The sequence below is a fragment of the Lampris incognitus genome, chromosome 9 (assembly GCF_029633865.1).
Source record: "Lampris incognitus isolate fLamInc1 chromosome 9, fLamInc1.hap2, whole genome shotgun sequence".
Classification (NCBI taxonomy): Eukaryota; Metazoa; Chordata; class Actinopteri; order Lampriformes; family Lampridae; genus Lampris; species Lampris incognitus.
In genome coordinates, this window is record NC_079219.1 from 16,587,878 (window position 1) to 16,607,646 (window position 19,769).

At 46.5% G+C, this 19,769-nt stretch overlaps 1 protein-coding gene across 1 annotated transcript in view; it reads left to right on the forward strand.

The window, feature by feature from the left end:
- The first annotated feature begins 496 nt into the window (after window positions 1–496).
- The window catches only part of LOC130117481 (FXYD domain-containing ion transport regulator 3-like), a 32,134-nt gene continuing 12,861 nt past the window's right edge, over window positions 497–19,769 (forward strand). Inside the window, exon 1 of the mRNA XM_056285569.1 lies at window positions 497–693. The gene's annotated coding sequence lies outside the window, so the exon portion shown is untranslated. The remainder of the gene's footprint in view (window positions 694–19,769) is intronic.

Consider the following 19,769-nt stretch of genomic DNA (forward strand, 5'->3'; position numbering starts at 1 on the left):
TTAGGAGGCATTTCCTAATATCATCGTCCTTCTTGTACCAATGCAGATGTATGCTGATGAACACCATTGCTCTGTTTTGCAAGCCTATTCGTTCATAGCACATATTGAACCATCCAGGATCGCATTAATTCGTTAATCACTGAAACATTGTTCGAGTTCCGAGTTTTGATTGAAAATGTGTTTGCCAAAACTGGAGTCCACTTTCACCGAGTTAACATCCCACTGCACCGTATCGCGTTAGGTGGTGGGAGCTCTGATCATTTTGTTGTTTTTGTTTCATCTGTGGAGGAGAGTAACTTATTGATCACTTCTAATGGATAATTAACCTTTCCACGTTTGGTATATGGCTCAGCCCACATTGTAAAAAAAGAAAAAAAGACATCTTCGTCGTCGATAAACAAACTTTAAAAATCCTCTGAGGCGCGAGAGCCTGACGCCGGATCAGTCTCCACGCCCCGTTCCAGAAAGCCCTCTTATTTGCTCATCGGGCAGTAACAACCGACCCGGGATCAGACATTACAACCCGTGTTCCTTGCACCATCGCGTTTTAAACTCGGCCCCCCTTTCCCAAAAACCGAGCCGACCTGTTGAGCGTCGCGGTGGATGGGTGTTGGCACGCTGCGCGTTACAACACATTTCCTCATTTCCCCTCCTCGTCGTCGGACTCTCAAGCGGACTCAACGCGTGTCAGAGGTAGGCTAAAGATCTCCGGGACTTTGTGTTACCCTCCCAAAACTTTGGAAAATCTTTTTTTGGGGTGATTATCTTTTTTTCCCCTCTTTCTTTATCCACGTCTTATACAGTACGGCGCCTCTTTCATTTTGGATTTTGGATACGCTAACTTTTGCTTCAGATGATAAAAAATACCTTTTGTGTTTTAAGTTTCTAAACTCGTTGAGCTCAAAGTGGCCCCACCGTTTTGTTTAACCAGTGCTTCTTTTTTTTAACTTCATCGATGCTTATTTACTGGCTGATCAATAGGCCCGTTGGTTAAGCCAGCTGCGTATCAGACTGGATAGTCCCGATGGAGCCTCGCGTCACGCGCTTCGATCACGACGTCTCCATTTATCCCATGAACGTCCGAAAGGGAGTCGGTTCTGTCGCCACAATATAACCTTCTTCTCTGGTCCACCTACAGATCCGTTTCAACAGGGGAAACGACAACAAAAGGTTATTGTGAGCGCTTGTGTTGTCTGATCAGCGGAAAAGCTGGCGTGGTCCGATGAAACGTTATGACATATAGTATACCAGCACGCCATTCATAAAAAGATCCCTTCGAAGACTCCATCACGTGTATTTTCACCCACCCGAGCGTCTCTTCAGCTTGCAACGATCTGCTGTTTGTATTGGAGGGACAGGCCGCTGATAAAATAACTGTTGGCGTTAATGGCATCATGACTTCAACACGCGTGTTCCTATAATTAACATTTTCAGGCCGCATAGTTTTCCGTGTGTGTGAGAGAGAGAGAGAGAGAGAGAGAGAGAGAGAGAGAGAGAGAGAGAGAGAGAGAGAGAGAGAGAGAGAGAGAGAGAGAGAGAGAGAGAACGAGCAAGCTGATAAGAGCTGCGGTGATAACAGCTAACTACTGTGTTGCCCAAGGACAGGTAGGTGACCACTGAGACAGACAGGAATCTCGATCGGCGGGAATGAAGTTATGTCCCCCAATCAGCGAGACGCACGACTCGCTGTTGAGCAGCTATCGGGGATTTCTCTCTTGTTTTCTCTGGAAGCACATGGCAGCAGGATGTCGCAAAAGTGCAAAATACTTCCAATACTTGAGGCGCTAGGATAGGCCATAGGCTGTGAGTCTTCACTTCAGTGTTTCAGTTTCTGTGTAAACAGCTGCCCCCCCCCCATGGTCGAGTGACCTGTCGAGCTCAAAGCAGTTTCGTCGTTTTGAATTCATTCATTTTATCCGTGGCAAATTTTCCGCTGACAGCAATGAAGTAGGAAATGGACTCCCAGAATTTGGCCATGTACTTAAAAACAAGTGGTACAATGGGGGGGGGATCTCACGTTGGATCAATACTCCCTTGTGTTTCAACTGGAAACCAGAATTATTTTTAGTCGGGCACTGTGCAAGACATGAGGTCTTTTGAGAGAAGACAAGGTTTGATTCTTTTAATGTGAGTTCTCCTGAGATCACCTTTGTCCTCTTAATTTTTTGTTGTTTTTTTTTTAGCGGTGAAATTAGCTTTTCCTCTCCACAGCTCGAAAGAATTCTGTCAAAAGACAAATGCGGGGAACGTTTAGCATGTAGTGTACACGGTGCGTGACTGCAGAAATAACACAGGGTGCAGAATGTACCATCTAACATTTAAGATGTTGCAGAAAGTGCAGAGAGGAGGAGATAAGATCCGTAGAGCCTAGGCTGACATTTTAACACACAGATACGGTGGAGGAGCCAGAGAGGGGAAGCATGCATCCTCCCCAGACACGACATGTGATGTCATATCTCAGTCTTTCCTCTTTTTTACATCTGCTCACGTGACGAGACCCAAAGAGCTCAAAAGAAGAGAGAAGGGAGACGGGGAGAGCGAGGTTTTCTTCCCCTTTTTCGGGTCAGACACCTTCCCTCGTGTGATCGTGGGGGTGGGGGGGCAGTTATTGTAGATAGGGAGGTGAGAATGTGCTCTCTCGGGTTTTTCTCCTCACCTCTCGTACGACCGTGACTGTGCAAGCTCGGAAGCACAGATTAAGTGAGCACAATAACACACCATTGATTTCACACCATGCATCGGTTCCCTTTATAGACACAGTGTCCTCGGGTGTACCTGAGCACAGGTGGGCCGGTCTCTCTCCGGTCTGTCGTGAACTTACCCGCCATTCATAACAGTGGAGTTACAGTTCGGCTTACTGAACCGCTCGTCGTACCATGGTGCATGCAGCAGGACGGGCATCTGAAATGTGTGCGGACACACGGTGTCAGACGGGAGCGGGGTCACGCCACGTCCACTTCTGCTGGGCTGTAAGGTGCAAAGAAACAGACGCTGGAAGGAAGCAAGGAAGGAAGGAAAGGAAGAAAGAGAAATAGTGTCGAGGGCATTGCAAAACCCGTTCATAGACAGCAGTGCAAGTTGTCTCTGGGTTTTAGTCACCGTTTCATTCAGTCATTGCAGTGTATTGCACAAAAAATGAACAAGTTAGCAAATAGTTCTCCTGTAATGTTCTGTTACACATGTCAATTTGTGGAAGCGATGTGATAACACAACTAAAAATAGTTTAAATCTGTGTGTGTGTGTGTGTGTGTGTGTGTGTGTGTGTGTGTGTGCGCGCGCGCCCTCCCGCTGATAACCTACATTGTGAGGAGTGTGTTCTCAAGATGACCTTCAGCTGAAGTCGTGTGTGTGTGTGTGTGTGTGTGTGTGTGTGTGTGTGTGTGTGTGTGTGTGTGTGTGTGTGTGTGTGTGTGTGTGTGTGTGTGTGTGTGGAGGGGGGAGCCTAACCCTGGCAGTGTTTGGGCCATGCTATTCCTATTGATCTTTACCACGAATGGATTCCTGCTCATGTCCTACCCACCGAGCAACACGGCGCCACCGTTTTCATGGACGTTGTGGGACACAAGTGGGCTGATAGATATGATCTCGGGGTCTCCTTGAGCTCAGGCTCAGGGAACTTTGACACGGGACGAGAAGAGATGTTATCCCTCCTGCAAACACCGTAAACGTGTGTGCGTGTGTGTGTGTGTGTACGTGCCTCACTGTGATTGTTGGTGTCCAGGTGAGCCAGTGAGGTAGCGTTTCGCAGCTGATCTTGGCTGTGGGGTTGAAAGCATCAGGGCCGTGGCGAGCTGGTAACCGCTAGTCTCGTGGTTACCATGTGTGACTCATGGCTCTATTATGCACCACACCCTCCTCTTCCCCTTTTTCTTTTTTTTCTCTCCCGCTGCTTTTCCTTTTTTTCACACGCTCCCTCTGTCTTTCCTACACCCTCTTTGTCTTCAGACTCCCCTCGCTGCCTCCTCCTCGTCCTACCTGGTCTCCACTACCACGCACCGCTTTTTCTGCCCCCCCCCCTTGTTTCGGTCCCCATCCGCCCTTCTCTTCCTGCCTTCCTCTCATAAATCCGTGGAAAGACCGCGTCAGAAACACATCGCAGATCCTTAGCTGTTAGCATTTAATGCTCACAACACTGCAGACCCCATCGAGTGTTCAATAATTCACTCTGAATAACTCCGGGGGGGGGGGGCATTTGTGAGATGTGCGGTGCGTCAGACACGCGGCCTCACGTTACCAGATCAGCCGGCAAAATCTTGGCCGAGGAAATGATGAATAAATAGTACCTTTCCCGCCACTGACAACTGCTGCCGCTGCCCAGTGGGCCGCGGTGCGGGACTGTTAGTGTGTGTCTTGTTTATGACACTGGCAGTATTCATCAGTCGCTTGTTTTTGGCTAAAATAAATAAATGAACAAAATGAAAGTATTACGAGTAAAAAATAGCTCATTTCTAAGAGTTGCTAAATGAGCTAAAAGAACGTTATGAACCACAGTGGTGGTTACCCAAGTTTATACTACATTGTGTTGCCTCCTATGATAGGGCTGTTTAATCTGTGTGTGTGTCTGTCTGTGTTTGTGTGTGTGTGTGTGTGTGTGGAGGGGGGAGCCTAACCCTGGCAGTGTTTGGGCCATGCTATTCCTATTGATCTTTACCGCGAATGGATTCCTGCTCATGTCCTACCCACCGAGCAACACGGCGCCACCGTTTTCATGGACGTTGTGGGACACAAGTGGGCTGATAGATATGATCTCGGGGTCTCCTTGAGCTCAGGCTCAGGGAACTTTGACACGGGACGAGAAGAGATGTTATCCCTCCTGCAAACACCGTAAACGTGTGTGCGTGTGTGTGTGTGTGTACGTGCCTCACTGTGATTGTTGGTGTCCAGGTGAGCCAGTGAGGTAGCGTTTCGAAGCTGATCTTGGCTGTGGGGTTGAAAGCATCAGGGCCGTGGCGAGCTGGTAACCGCTAGTCTCGTGGTTACCATGTGTGACTCATGGCTCTATTATGCACCACTCCCTCCTCTTCCCCTTTTTCTTTTTTTTCTCTCCCGCTGCTTTTCCTTTTTTTTCACACGCTCCCTCTGTCTTTCCTACACCCTCTTTGTCTTCAGACTCCCCTCGCTGCCTCCTCCTCGTCCTACCTGGTCTCCACTACCACGCATCGCTTTTTCTGCCCCCCCCCCTTGTTTCGGTCCCCATCCGCCCTTCTCTTCCTGCCTTCCTCTCATAAATCCGTGGAAAGACCGCGTCAGAAACACATCGCAGATCCTTAGCTGTTAGCATTTAATGCTCACAACACTGCAGACCCCATCGAGTGTTCAATAATTCACTCTGAATAACTCCGGGGGGGGGGCATTTGTGAGATGTGCGGTGCGTCAGACACGCGGCCTCACGTTACCAGATCAGCCGGCAAAATCTTGGCCGAGGAAATGATGAATAAATAGTACCTTTCCCGCCACTGACAACTGCTGCCGCTGCCCAGTGGGCCGCGGTGCGGGACTGTGAGTGTGTGTCTGGTTTATGACACTGGCAGTATTCATCAGTCGCTTGTTTTTGGCTAAAATAAATAAATGAACAAACTGCAAGTTTTGCGAGCAAAAAATAGCTCATTTCTAAGAGTTGCTAAATGAGCTAAAAGAACGTTATGAACCACAGTGGTGGTTACCCGAGTTTATACTACATTGTGTTGCCTCCTATGATAGGGCTGTTTAATCTGTGTGTGTGTCTGTCTCTGTGTGTGTGTGTGTGTCTGTCTCTGTGTGTGTGTGTGTGTGTGTGTGTGTGTGTGTGTGTGTGTGTGTGTGTGTGTGTGTGTGTGTGTGTGTGTGTGTCTGTGTGTGTGTGTGTCTGTGTGTGTCTGTGCTCATAGGTGTCTGTGTGTGTGGTTCTGTGTGTGTCCTTCGCTGATGAAAGACACGTTGCCTGTTGCTGGACTCAGGAATCTTGTGCTGCTAATTTAGGAATAAAACATGCTTACGAGAATAGGCAGCTGCCTTTGTAGTGCAGGCACACACACACACACACACACACACACACACACACACACACACACACACACATACCAACTGCAGAGTGGAGGAATTGAAGTGATGGAAAAAAGAAGGAGGGGATAGGTCATGTACCTACTGCACATCTCCGTACCACACCCTAAGCATACACACACACACACACACACACACACACACACACACACACACACACACACAGAGGTATACAAACCAAAACGCACATACACACCACACATGTGCAACATGTATATTCAGAGAAGAAGAAGCACTCTGGAGATTTTGGCAGATACTCCACAGACGCTGAAACATATACAGCCTGTATAAACTCATAGCACCTTTATGATAAGGACTACATATGTTTCTGTATATAAATAAATATATTGTGTATTGTAGTGTGTATTATATACAGCCAAATGGTATATACAGGGTAAATAACGTTGAAATTGTTTAGACTTGGTTTACAATTGGATTGTATAACAAAGGATAGTGCGTAAGGGCCATATGTGGGAGAGACACATACTCGCATACACACACAAACACACACTTGCGCAACAGGCGTAATATCGCTTCACACAGCACAAGCTCAGCTGTTCAGAGGGAAGCAAGGCTCCCTAGTGCAACAGTCTGTGGAGCTGAAAAGACAAACTCTGGGGACACAAAGGCCATTGTGTGTGTGTGTGTGTGTGTGTGTGTGTGTGTGTGTGTGTGTGTGTGTGTGTGTGTGTGTGTGTGTGTGTGTGTGTGTGTGTGTGTGTGTGTGTGTGTGTGTGTGTGTGTGTGTGTGTGTGTGTTTGTGTACATGTTTAAGTGAGGACTTGCATGCACTGATGAGATTGTGTTTACTCGCCTAGATTAGTCTCAAGTTTTATAGACTTTTGTGGTTTTCCTTCTGAAGCCAGCTTGTGGCCTCTGCGAAGGCCTCTCGGTCTCACTCGGTCTCTCTGCAAGTCTTTGTCCACGTCTTTCTTTCTGGCTCCCTCTTTACTGTTTGACTCGCTGCAACTAAAAAGCATTCCTCATTCCTCCCTCCTCAATCGAGCTTTTGACCCTCTGTGTGCATAAAAAGTCTGGTCGGAACATTCTGGTGGCATGTGTGTGTGTGTGTGTGTGTGTGTGTGTGTGTGTGTGTGTGTGTGTGTGTGTGTGTGTGTGTGTGTGTGTGTGAGATTCAATACAGAACTGAATTCGGAATTATTTTTTCTCTCTTTTTGGGGGGGATTTTCCCCCCTTTTTCTCCCCAGTTGCATTTGGCCAATTACCCCACTCTTCCAAGCCATCTGCAGACTACCACATGCCTCCTCCGATACACGTGGAGTCGCCAGCCACTTCTTTTCACCTGACAGTGAGGAGTTTCACCAGGGGGAAGTAGTGCGTGGGAGAATCCCGCTATTCCCACCCAGTTCCCCCTCCCACCTGAATAGGTGCCCCCCCCAACCGACCAGAGGAGGCGCTAGTGCAGAGACGAGGACACACACATGTTCAGATTAAATTTAAGAAAACAAAACCCAGATTCTTACAGACCGTCTTGCTGAAGTGGCTTTGTGGAATGAGAAAAACGTCGCAGAAAGCAAACTGCTCCTTTCAATCAGGCGCCCTACATCAATTCCCACAGCAACATTCACAGCGTCTCCACACCCCATTTTTGCAACCGCTGACCTGTTCATCTAACTGTCTGCTGATGTGGTCTTCGTGTCCGTCTCCCCTGTTAGTTCACAGAAATAGAATTGGACATTGAACAGTGGCTTTTATGTAAACACTCTTGTCCCATAGCTGCGCTCAGAACTCTTAACGGCTAGTAAGGACTTGGAAATGGAGCAAGAGGTAATGAGCGAGAATGGAAGGGAGTGAAACATGCATGGATGAATGAGTAACATATACGTACTATAGAGTCTCAAAGAGAAACAATCATGATTTTCAAAATGATCCCCATGTATGAATGTTGCAGTGACGAGACTCCACCATAGTACTGAGCAGTCTTCTATGTGTCTCTGGGACACCGCCAAAATTGTGTGGCAAATTATTTGCCAGTGGGTTGTTTTTTTTCCAGATTCCCCCGTCGTTTTCTTCCCAGTCATATCCGGCCAATTACCCCACTCCTCTGAGTCGTCCCGATCTCTGCTCCACCCCCTCTGCTGATCTGGGGAGGGCTGCAAACTACCACATGCCTCCTCCAATAACATGTGGAATCGACAGCCGCTTCTTTTCACCTGAGAGTGAGGAGTTTCGCCAGGGGGATGTAGCACATGGGAGGATCACTCTACCCCCCCCCAGTCCCCCCCCCCCCGAACAGGTGCCCTGACCAACCAGAGGAGCCACTAGTGCAGTAACCAGGACGCATACCTACATCCGACTTCCCACCCGCAGGCATGGCCAATTGTGTCTGTAGGAACTCCCAACCAAACCATAGGTAACACAGGGATTTGAACCAGCGATCCTCATGTTGGTAGGCAATGGAATAGACAGCCATGCCTCCCGGACACCCTATTCACCAGTGTTGTCACTGGTGGACAATCTGTGAATGTGAAAACTACTACCCTTACTTCCTGGTTTGTTGTTATCTGTGATGGGCTGCATCAAAATATGCTATATTGTAAAGGGAAGTGTGAATAGCAACGTTTTATATATAGCTGTTGTTTGGCCCAATGGACTGTCCGCCAGCGCAATTTCGGCGGCGTTTCAGATGCAGAATATTGTTCAGTACTATGGCTGCTAATGGAGTGTTATCCCTACAACATCAAGGAGTAAAAACACAGAAATTTCAACTTTGACTGAGACCCTTGCTGCACTTTGCCTAAACCCAATTCTTAAAGAAGGGGCTAGGAGATATGAGGAGTGTTGTGGAGAAAGGTGAAGAGGAGGAGAAAATTAAACAAAAGCTAGGGTGTGGGCAAAAAGAGAGTGGACCATGGCTGAAGCAGGGCAGCAGGGAAACGGTTGCCAACAAATAGACGATTCTTGTCAAATTCCCATGGAGTGGGAGGAGCATTAGTGAGAGATGCCCATCCAAAAGAAAGACAGGGTACTAGACAGAGAACGAGTGATTGAAACACACAGGGTAAGGGGGGGGGTGCATGGAAAAAAAAGAAGGACAAGGAAATTTCTTCATGGAAAGAGAGAGGGACATCCCCAAAGACAGAGACAGAAGCCAAAGGAGATAACAGTCAGAGAGAGATGCAAAGAGAGTTGGAAACAGAAAAAGGGAAGGAGAGAGCCAGAGACAGGCAGAGCAGCATGACAGAGTGAGAACAGTCCTCTCTTTATCCCTCAAACAAGCACCATGGAGAAAGTGGCATTGCAGGATATCCACAGTACCATCTCACTCCATGGGCCAAGGAAGAGCTCGTCTGCTCGGGGAGCAAATACCCCCGACAGGATAAAACCACAGTCCCGTCAAAGACCATGCACCTGCAAAGTCTTCCTTCTTCAACTTCCACCATTTGCTCCCTGGCTCTGCCTTCACTCTCTTCCTCTTCTTGGTCTCCAAAGTCATCCTACATACCACCACCCAATGCTGCCTAGCTACGTTCTCCCCTGTCACCACTTTGCAGTCTCCAATCTCTTTCAGATTGCACCTCCTATAAGATAGTCCACCTGTGTGCACCTTCCTCCACTCTTATATGTCACCCTGTGTTCCTCCCGCTTCTTGAAATATGTATTCACCACAGCCATTTCCATCCTTTTCGCAAAATCCATCACCATCTGTCCTTCCACATTCCTCTCCTTGACACCATACCTACCCATCACCTGCTCATCACCTCTGTTCCTTTCACCAACATAACAATTGAAATCCGCTCCGATCATTACTCTCTCCTCCTTGGGTACACTCTCCACCACTGCATCCAACTCACTCCAGAATTCTTCTTTCTCTTCCATCTCACACCCAACTTGCGGGGTATATGCACTGATAACATTCATCAACACACCTTCAGTTTCCAGCTTCATACTCATCACTCTGTCCGACACTCTTCACCTCCAACACACTCTTGACACACTTCAGAATTACCCCTACCCCATTTCTCCTCCCATTTACACCATGGTGGAAGAGTTTGAACCCTCCTCCAATGCTCCTGGCCTTAGTCCCCTTCCACCTGGCCTCTCGCACACACAGAAAACCTACCTTTCTTCTCCCCACCATATCAGCCAGCTCTCTCCCTTTACTAGTCATAGTGCCACATTTAAAATTCTAACTCTCACCTCCGCACTCCTGCCCTTCCTCCTCTCCCACTGCCTCTAGACATGCCTTCCCCATCTCCTTCTACTTCACCCAATAGCAGCATAGTTTCCACTGGCACCCTGCTGGGCAACAGTACTGGTGGAAATTGTTGGTAATCCAGGCCTCGACCGATCCGGTATGGAAATCTGATTTATGATCCGCATGTTTGATTTGGCAAAGATTTTATGCCAGATGCTCTTCCTGGTGCAACCCTCCCCATTTATCCTGGTTTGGAACCGGCACTAAGAATGCACTGGCTTGTGCATCCTCAGTGGCTGGGTTAGGAACAACATATACAACAAATACACAGAAAATTACAAATACAATATTTGGGGGGGGGGCACTAAAACAGAACCAACTAAATCTCAACATCTTCAACTCTGCCACCTCCAGCTCCACCTCCTGTCTTTTCTTCAGTGCCATCATCTCCAAAACATACAACATAGCTAGGCTCACTACCATCTTGTAGGCCTTCCCATTAACTCTTGTTGGTACCCCTCTATTGCAAATCACTCCTGACACTCTTCTCCACCCTGCCTGCACTCTCTTCTTCACCTCTCTTCTGCACTCCCGTTACTTTGAACAGTTGACCCCAAGTATTTACACTCATCCACCTTTGTCACCTCTACTCCTTGCATCCTCACCATTCCGCTGTCCTCCCTCTTGTTCACGCATATATATATTCCATTTTGCTCCTACTGACTTTCATTCCTCTTCTCTCGTGTGCGTACCTCCACCTCTCCAGGCTCTTCTCAACCCACTCTTTACTCTCACTACAGATCACAATGTCATCCGCGAAGATCATAATCTATGGAGACTCCTGCCTTATCTCGTCCATCAACCTCTCCATCACCATTGCAAACAAGAAAGGGCTCAGAGCTGATCCTTAATGTAATCTCACCTCCACCTTGAACCCATCTGTCATTCCTACCGCACACCTAACCACTGTTACACTGCCCCCATACATATCCTGCACCATTCTTTCATACTTCTCTGCCACTCCCAACTTCCTCATATAATACCACACCTTCTCTCTCGGCACTCTGTCATAAGATTTCTCTAAAGGCACAATGTAACTCCTTCTGACCTTCTCTCTACTTCTCCATCAACATTCTCAAAGGAAACATCGGCATGGCTCAGGAGGTAGAGCGGGTCATCTAGGAATTGTAAGGTTGCTGGTTTGATCCCCGGCTGCTGCAGAGAGCATGTCAAAGTGTTCTTGAGCAAGACACTGAACCTTGACTGCTCCTGATGAGCAGGTTGGCACCTTACATGGCAGCCTCCACCATCAGTGTATGAGTGTGTGTGTGAATGGGTGAATATAAGACATACATTGTAAAGCACTTTGAGTGGTCAGTAGACTAGAAAAGTGCTATATAAAGGCAGTCCATCTGCATTGCTCTTTTGTGGCATGAAACCATACTGCTGCTTGGTAATCATCACCTCTCCTCTCAACCTAGCTTCCATTACTCTTTCCAATATCTTTATGCTGTGGCTGATTAACTTTATACCTCTGTAGTTACTACAGTTCTGCACATCACCCTTATTCTTGAAAATCGGTACCAGTATGCTTCTTCTCCACTCCTCGGGCATCCTCTCACTTTCCAAGATTGTGTTAAACAATCTACTTAAAAACTCCACTGCCATCTCTCCTAAACACCTCCATGCCTCCATAGATATGTCATCTGGACCAACTGCCTTACCACTCTTCATCCTCTTCATAGCTGCCCTCACTTCCTCCTTGCTCCTCCACCACACTGCCTGATTCACTATCCCCACATCATCCAACCTCCTCTCTCTCTCTCATTTTCTTCATTCATCAGCCCCTATAAGTACTCCTTACTCCTTCCACCTTCTCAACACACTCTTCTTGCTTGCCATCACATTTCCATCTCTATCCTTGATCACCCTAACCTGCTGCACATCCTTTCCAGCTCGATCCCTCTGCCCAGCCAATCGGTACAAGTCCTTTTCTCCTTCCTTAGTGTTCAACCTCTCATACAACTCACCATACGCTTTTTCCTTGGCCTTCACCACCACTCTCTTCACTTTACACCGCATCTCCCTGCACTCCTGTCTGCTTTCTTCATCTCTCTGACTATCCCACTTCTTTGCTAACCTCTTCCTCTTTTTACTTTGCTGTACTTCCTCATTCCACCACCAAGTCTCCTTTTCTTCCTTCTTCTGTCCAGATCACACACCAAGTACATACCTAACTGTCTCACTCACTATTTTTGCAGTGGTTGACCAGCCATCTGGCAACTCTTCACTACAACCCAGTGCCTGTCTTAACTCCTCCCTGAACTCCACACAACAGTCTTCCTTCTTCAACTTCCACCATTTGATCCTTGGCTCTGCCTTCACTCTCTCCCTCCTGTTGGTTTCCAAAGTCATCCTACATGCCACCATTCGATGCTGCCTAGCTACGTTCTCCCCTGTCACCACCTTGCAGTCTCCAATCCCTTTCAGATCGCACCTCCTGCATAAAATATAGTCCACCTGTGTGCACTTTCCTCCACTCTTATATGTCACCCTGTGTTCCTCCCGCTTCTTGAAATATGTATTCACCACAGCCATTTCCATCCTTTTGCAAAATCCACCACCATCTGTCCTTCCACATTCCTCTCCTTGACACCATACCTGCCACCCACCTCTGTTCCTTTCACCAACATGCCCATTGAAGTTCGCTCCAATCACCATTCTCCTCTTTGCGTACACTCTCCACCACTTCATCCAACTCACTCCAGAATTCTTCTTTCTCTTCCACCTCACACCCAATTTGCGGGGCATATGTGCTGATAACATTAATCATCACACCTTCTATTTCTGGCTTCATATGCATCACTCTGTCCGAGACTCTCTTCACCTCCAACACACTCTTGACATACTCTTCCTTCAGACTTACCTCTACCCCATTTCGTCTCCTACCTGCACCATAGTCGAATAGTTTGAACCCTCCTCCAATGCTCCTGGCCTTATTCCCCTTCCACCTGGTCTCTTGCACACACAGTATATCTGCCTTCCCTCTCTCCATCATATCAGCCAGTTCTCTCCCTTTACCAGTCATAGTGGCAACATTCAAAGTTCCATCTCTCACCTCCACACTCCTCTCCCACTGCCTCTGGACATGCCTTCCCCCTCTCCTTCTCCTTTGTCTAACAGTAGCATAGTTTCCACTGGCATCCTGCTGGGCAACAGTACCGGTGACTGTCGTTGGTACCCCGGGCCTCGACCGATCCGGGATGGATATCTGATTTATGATCCTCATATTTGATTTTGCAAAGTTTTTATGCCATATGCCCTTTCTGGTGCAACCTTCCCTCTTTATTCGGGCTTGGGACCGACACTAAGATTGCACTGGCTTGTGCAGCCTCAGTGGCTGGGTTAACTAAGGTACTAACTAATATTAGTAAATGAGGAGCACCATTCATAATGTTTACGAGACACATTAGTTAACAGTTAACTGTTAGTTAATGCTTACTGCTGGTTAATTAATGTACCCTTATTGTAAAATTTAACCAAAAATTGAGTAGTAAATAACAATTGCTGTGCAAAAAAAAGAAAAAGTGCAGCAAAGTGCTGTGATGATATGTGGTACCTAATTTTTCCACATGGCGTCTCTATAGCAAAAATACTTCAGTGATTGCTAAAGAGTTAGTAAAACGGTTAGCACAAAGCATATAAAGTTGTCCCCACCTGATAATTATCAAGTAACCTCTGCTAATGAACCTTGTGTTTTTCTACTTCATTAGCAAGGAGTTGACCGGTTTAAAGGTACAACCTGTTCTCGAGGAACAGGGCTCACAAAACATTAGTACCCATTATGTTTTTTGATTTGACGATTTCATTAAATTTACATTTTTTCCAGATAATGCATAAAAAGGAATGATAGGAAAGATGGATGGGAGAGGATAAAAGCTCATCAAATGTTTGAAGAGATATCAGAGCATGTGGCTTTGCATGCACATGCTGAGGATTTATTGCACTTATCCACCGTTGCATCCTGCTTTTGTTTTCTCTCCATGCCCAGCCGCCCAATGGTGTGGCCTCATGCCTCCAGCGCTGAGCCTTACCCCACCCAGTGCTAACATTTGCCTAAGAACATGATCCTCAAATACAAGTAGAGGCCTCGCCTTTTCCCTGCCCTCTGCTGTCGTCTTTTCCTCACTCTCCCTGCCTTCATCCCTCTGCTCTCCTCACTCTCCCTTTCCTCTGTGTGCCTTTGAAAAAGTGCTAACCTTTAGTTTGTCCCTCTGCTTCTCTTTCCCGTCACTGTTCCAGGCTTCTCTCCTTCTCTCTTTTGTTCTCTCTGCCCTTTACATCTGTCTCCTCTTTTGGTCTGCTCTCTCTCTCTCTCTCTCTCTCTCTGTCTCTCTCGCTCGCTCGCTCTCTCTCTCTCTCTCTCTCTCTGTCTCTCTTGCTATTCTCCATGTCTGCCGCTCTCTCATGAGGTAAACCATCCTCTAGTGGTTGCTGGCCTGATTCCCATCCTCCACATTCCCTCTGGTTCCACTTCAGTTGCTGTGGAGAGGCAACAGGGCCGAATCTCTCCCCTGCTTGCCCATGCCCCGCTCTCCCTGTCTCTCTCTGCTGAACTTAAAATACCTGCGTCTTGTTTTACTGTACTGTCATTTGTACCTATATCATTTGCCCTGATACTCTAAAGTCACCTCAATTGCCGAATCTGCACTTCAGCGGTCTTGAAGAGTCAGATTTGGATCCTTCATAGCACGGCCTTGTCTGCAGACACAACGCTTTGCTGCACACTATTCCTCATGCATAGGGCTAATTCTCTTGAGTGTTTCTTTGACTTCATTTTTTGCTTATGTAACGGGGGCAGTCCTATGCTGTTCTATGCTGGTCAGCCTGCTGCATGCCCGTCACTCTCATCATTAGCTCTGCGTTGTGTTCTAGTTGGGTGGGGCCCCAGGTGTTGTGGGGGGCCCTCAGTCTCTCATCATCATCATCATCATCATGATCAAGGAAGGAGCGGGGACACACAGGACTCTATTTGGCCCACCTTGCCATTTATTTTGGTTTCAAACCCTTCGACAACCGTCCAGTCCTCCAGCGGGAGCGGTGTTTCTTACGGACGTGGAGGTCGAAGTTCAACCACTGCCCGGACTCCACTCGTGTGCGTTAGAAGGAGAAACCGTCCACGGGACTCCGATGTAAGAAAGGATAAACAAGTATTTTATCCCACAGCTTGCAGTATCTTCTTACAGGGATACTCAAGGTTACATTCTCCTCAACCAGCAAAACTGTCCTACCGTAAGAAACACGCGTGGCTCGGCTCGATCACTGCTTGAGACTCCTCCCACAAAACAAAAATGGCCTCTCCCGCGTTCCCTCTTCCGTGTACCCACAAGACCTCTCTCTTAAAGCGACAGTACATGTATATGACGGTCGTTGGAAACCATACATAAAAGTAAATAATGACATAAAATAAAATGTAGTAAACACAAATAACAGCACACAGACAGGATTTGGTGATATTTCATACTCAAACAAAATAAAATAAAAACATTAATTTCAACCTGGTTACACTTAGCCCTTTTTATTTATTTATTTATTTTTATGAAACAGAAGGAGAGCGAAGGCTGCAATGTACGCCACCGTATATCATTGTCATCGAGTCTTACCTGAGTATTTCCCGTCTCTTTCCAAAGAGTTTGGTAAACTGTTCTAATGTACTTAGAAACTCTGGGTAAGTGATAAGGAGGTTGCTTTTGTTCTATTAATAAAGTTACTTATCTGTTGTACAGCTATTTGTACAGCTTCTTAAAACCCAGTCTGAACAAGACATTCCAAAGCAGACTCAAATTATTCTGCAACTACAAATTTTGCAGTCAAGTCTGTTGAAAGTATTGTTATTCCATTTTTAGAACACAAAAATAACCCACAAAATAAGCAACGCGTGGGAAACTTGTGCTTTTCTATAAACACTGTAATGGCAGGGTGTGACATTGAGGGGGCCTGACTTGAAGCTAAATGACAAAGCACAAAATGGAGAGGACAGAGAAATTAATGTCATGATGTGTACATATGTAACGTATGCAGAAACCCTTGGCAAGTGCATGAATGAAAGCATTCATTCATTCGTTCATTCATTCATCTTCAGTTGCTTCTCTGGGGTCAGGTCTCGGTGGCAGCAAGCTAAGTAGGGCACTCCGGATGTCCCTCTCCCCGGCAACACCCTTCAGCTCCTCCTGGGGGATCCCAAGACGTTCCCAGGCCAGATTGGACATGTAGTCCCTCCAGTGAGTTCTCTGTCTACCCCGGGGTCTCCTCCCAGTTGGCCGTGCCCGGTAAACCTCCAAAGGAAGGCGCCCAGGAGAAATCCTAATCAGATGCCTGAACCACCTCAACTGGCTCCTTTTGATGCGAAGGAGCAGCAGCTCTACTCCAGGCTCCCTCTGGATGTCCAAGCTCCTCACCCTATCCCTAAGGCTGAGCCTAGACACCCTACGGAGGAAACTAATTTCAGCCGCTTGTATCCGCGATCTCATACTTTCAGTCACTACCCAAGGCTCATAACCATAGGTGAGGGTTGGAACGAAGATTGACTTGTAAATTGAGAGCTTTGCCTTCTGGCTCAGCTTCTTCTTCACCACAACAGTCCAGTACAATGTCCACATTACTGCTGATGCTGCACCAATCTGCCCCATGGGCCAAGGCCCAGCCACCAGACGCTCACCAGCGAGCTCCTTTCCCAGGTCTGGCTCCAGGAGGGGGCCCCCGTTTCCCTTTTCCGGGCGAGGTGCTGTAACTCTGCTGGTGTAATTTCATTGGGCTTCTTGGGAATCGCTCTTAATCTGGCCCCTCCCCTGGGACCAATTTGCCTTTGGAGACCCTACCAGGGGCTATTGCCCCCAACAACACAGCTCCCAGGATCACCGGGACACACAAACCCTTCCACCACGTTAAGGTGGCGATTCTCGGAGGGGTGAAAGCAGTCATGTCTCACCAAATGTAAAAACTTATATTTATTCTGCCATTGTCGCCCCAAAGCAGCTTGGTGCCATTTGATCTTTTTTTTTTTTTAAGTAAAGCAACCACAGAAGGAAGTGACTTCATTCAGTTAGTTCTGGACAGGCAAAAGCATTTATTTATGCAGGCCATATTTACAGCTGCCAAACTCAGAAGAAGAAGCTCACAGGAAGCATTTAAAGGCTGCATTGGCTCAAAGTTGATTTTGATTTTGATTGATTTTGATGCCGGACCTTGCTGTAAGGGCAGTTGCACTGGTCCAACCTCTTATTTGGCTAGACTGACGCGGACAGGGCGTGCTCAGATAAGCTGTTAGATATCTACACAAAGACGTTTTTTTCCTGCTTTTGCAGCTGCCGGGATGAACGCAAACCCCAGCAGTGAAAATGTTAATTAAAAACTGGTTAATTGGCTAATTAAGGTCTGTGCGTGCATGTGTGCGCGCGTGTGTGTGTATGTGTGAGGGGCATGGGTGTGTTTGAATTTCTCTAAGTGCTGTGAGTGGAAAATCATTGGTGTGTTGCTAAAGGCGTGCCCCCCCCTAGTGGCATGACTTCTGCATCCAGGGGATAGCATCAGCGTGACATTTAACACAGTATGTAGCCCGGGCAACTCAGACAGCAACTCCACTGGGAATTAATCCTCTTGTCAGTGACCACGTTTGATCACTGAGCATATCATTGATGTGAACGTTGAAGCCTCTGTCTCTGAGCGCACAAGAGCACAATGAAAGACCATGTTTCAGATTTTGTTGTCAGTAGTCAAACAATGATCCATGATGGATGTTGATATTAACATTCATCCCTGTGTCAAATCATCGCTGGAAAGAAGTTGTAAAGCTCAGTTGCCCATTAGCCACAGTTGTGAGGTTAAAATAGTAGTCCAGACAGAAACAGATTTGGAAGGCTGAATGCACCGTAACGACGTTTTCGTGCATTTCCGTGTCAGTTTTCACATTTTGCTGTAGGGACGGAAACCTTTGGCTGTGGTAGAAGGCAAGAGAAAAATCTGTCACCTCAAGGTGACTACAAATTGCACGTGTATTTATGGGAGTATGCCAATGTGTAATACCCACATAACGGCAGCCTGAATATAGGGGCGTAAGAGTTTAATAAGCCAAATAATATTTCAAATTAATCACAAAACGTAACAATTTCAAGTGAAAACGAGACAACCGTTAAAACTAAAGCTAACTGGAACCATGTTGGACCCCTTTCTGCCTTTCAACGTCAGACCATGAGAAAGAGAAACCACCTGTAGGCACATCTAAATCAGATCAGCTTTCTGCATTTATGTGTGTGCGTGTGTGTGTGTGTGTGTGGGTCTGTGGGGGTGTGTGTGTGTACACAGTCTCTTTTTCCATTCGTGTGCAACTCATAAAATGCTCAGTCTTGTTGTCTTTGTCACTGGCATGGAGAATTCTCTATTTTCCACATAAACACATACATGCACACACACACACACACACACACACACACATTCATATTTATTCATATTTATATATTGTTATTTTTTACTTTTCTATTATTTTTATATTTTTATATTTAATATTTAATATATTTTATACATATATTCATATTTTCCACATCAATACATCATTATTCTCTCATCCAAGCGACACATAAAGACACACACATATTCACCCTCTCTTTCCCTTACATGCAGACTTGCATACTTGCTCGCATGCAGGGCTCTGTAGCATGTTAAATCTGATCATCTGTACCGTAGGGACAGCAGATAATGATATTGAGAAACAATAATATGACCAGAGTCCTGTTATCATGACCCGCCAGCACCACAGTCAGTACTGTTAGAATCTGCAGTAAACTTCCATTAGTTGTAACTGTAACTGTGGCTATGGCTATTCTGATCATATGTGATTTCCTAAGTGGAAAACACTGTCTGCACCACCCTCTGACTGGAGAAATTGTCATCCAATGACTCTCTTTATGTTGCCAAAGCCCCCGCGAGTTTCTACTGTGATGCACGGTTGGATGATCAACACACTTTACGTTAGTCATTTATTAACCTAAAACGGGGGAAGTTTGCTCAATTGGTCTACATATTAGTGTGTTAAATCAGTTATAGAACCTCATAACAGGCCTTGTTTAACTGTTCATCCGTTAAGAAAAGGATGGACAGAAGCAGCTATTCCAGCTTTCACAATTAACATCATACGACGAGTCCTGTTTCAGAATAGCGTGTGTTATGATGCACCACATGTCATCATGAACTGATCTTCCTCCACCGGTATCTTTAACATCTAAATGCTTAGAGTGCCATTTATTTTCGGTAACTGTCACATTTTTCAAGGGGTAGATATCTGATTTTAAAAGCTGTTTAGTGAGTACGGGGTGTAGATAGTGCCATTTCTAAATGTATACCATACAACAATGGTAAATTGTGATTTAGGCCTACCCTGTTCTGTACTTTAAATGACACTTTTTTGACCACAGAAAGTTGAATCAGTTTATCCGGACACAGCGTTTATTGAAAGAAACGTTTCATCACTCATCTAAGTGACCTCTTCGGTCTAAACTGGCTGCAGGTATCCCCACCC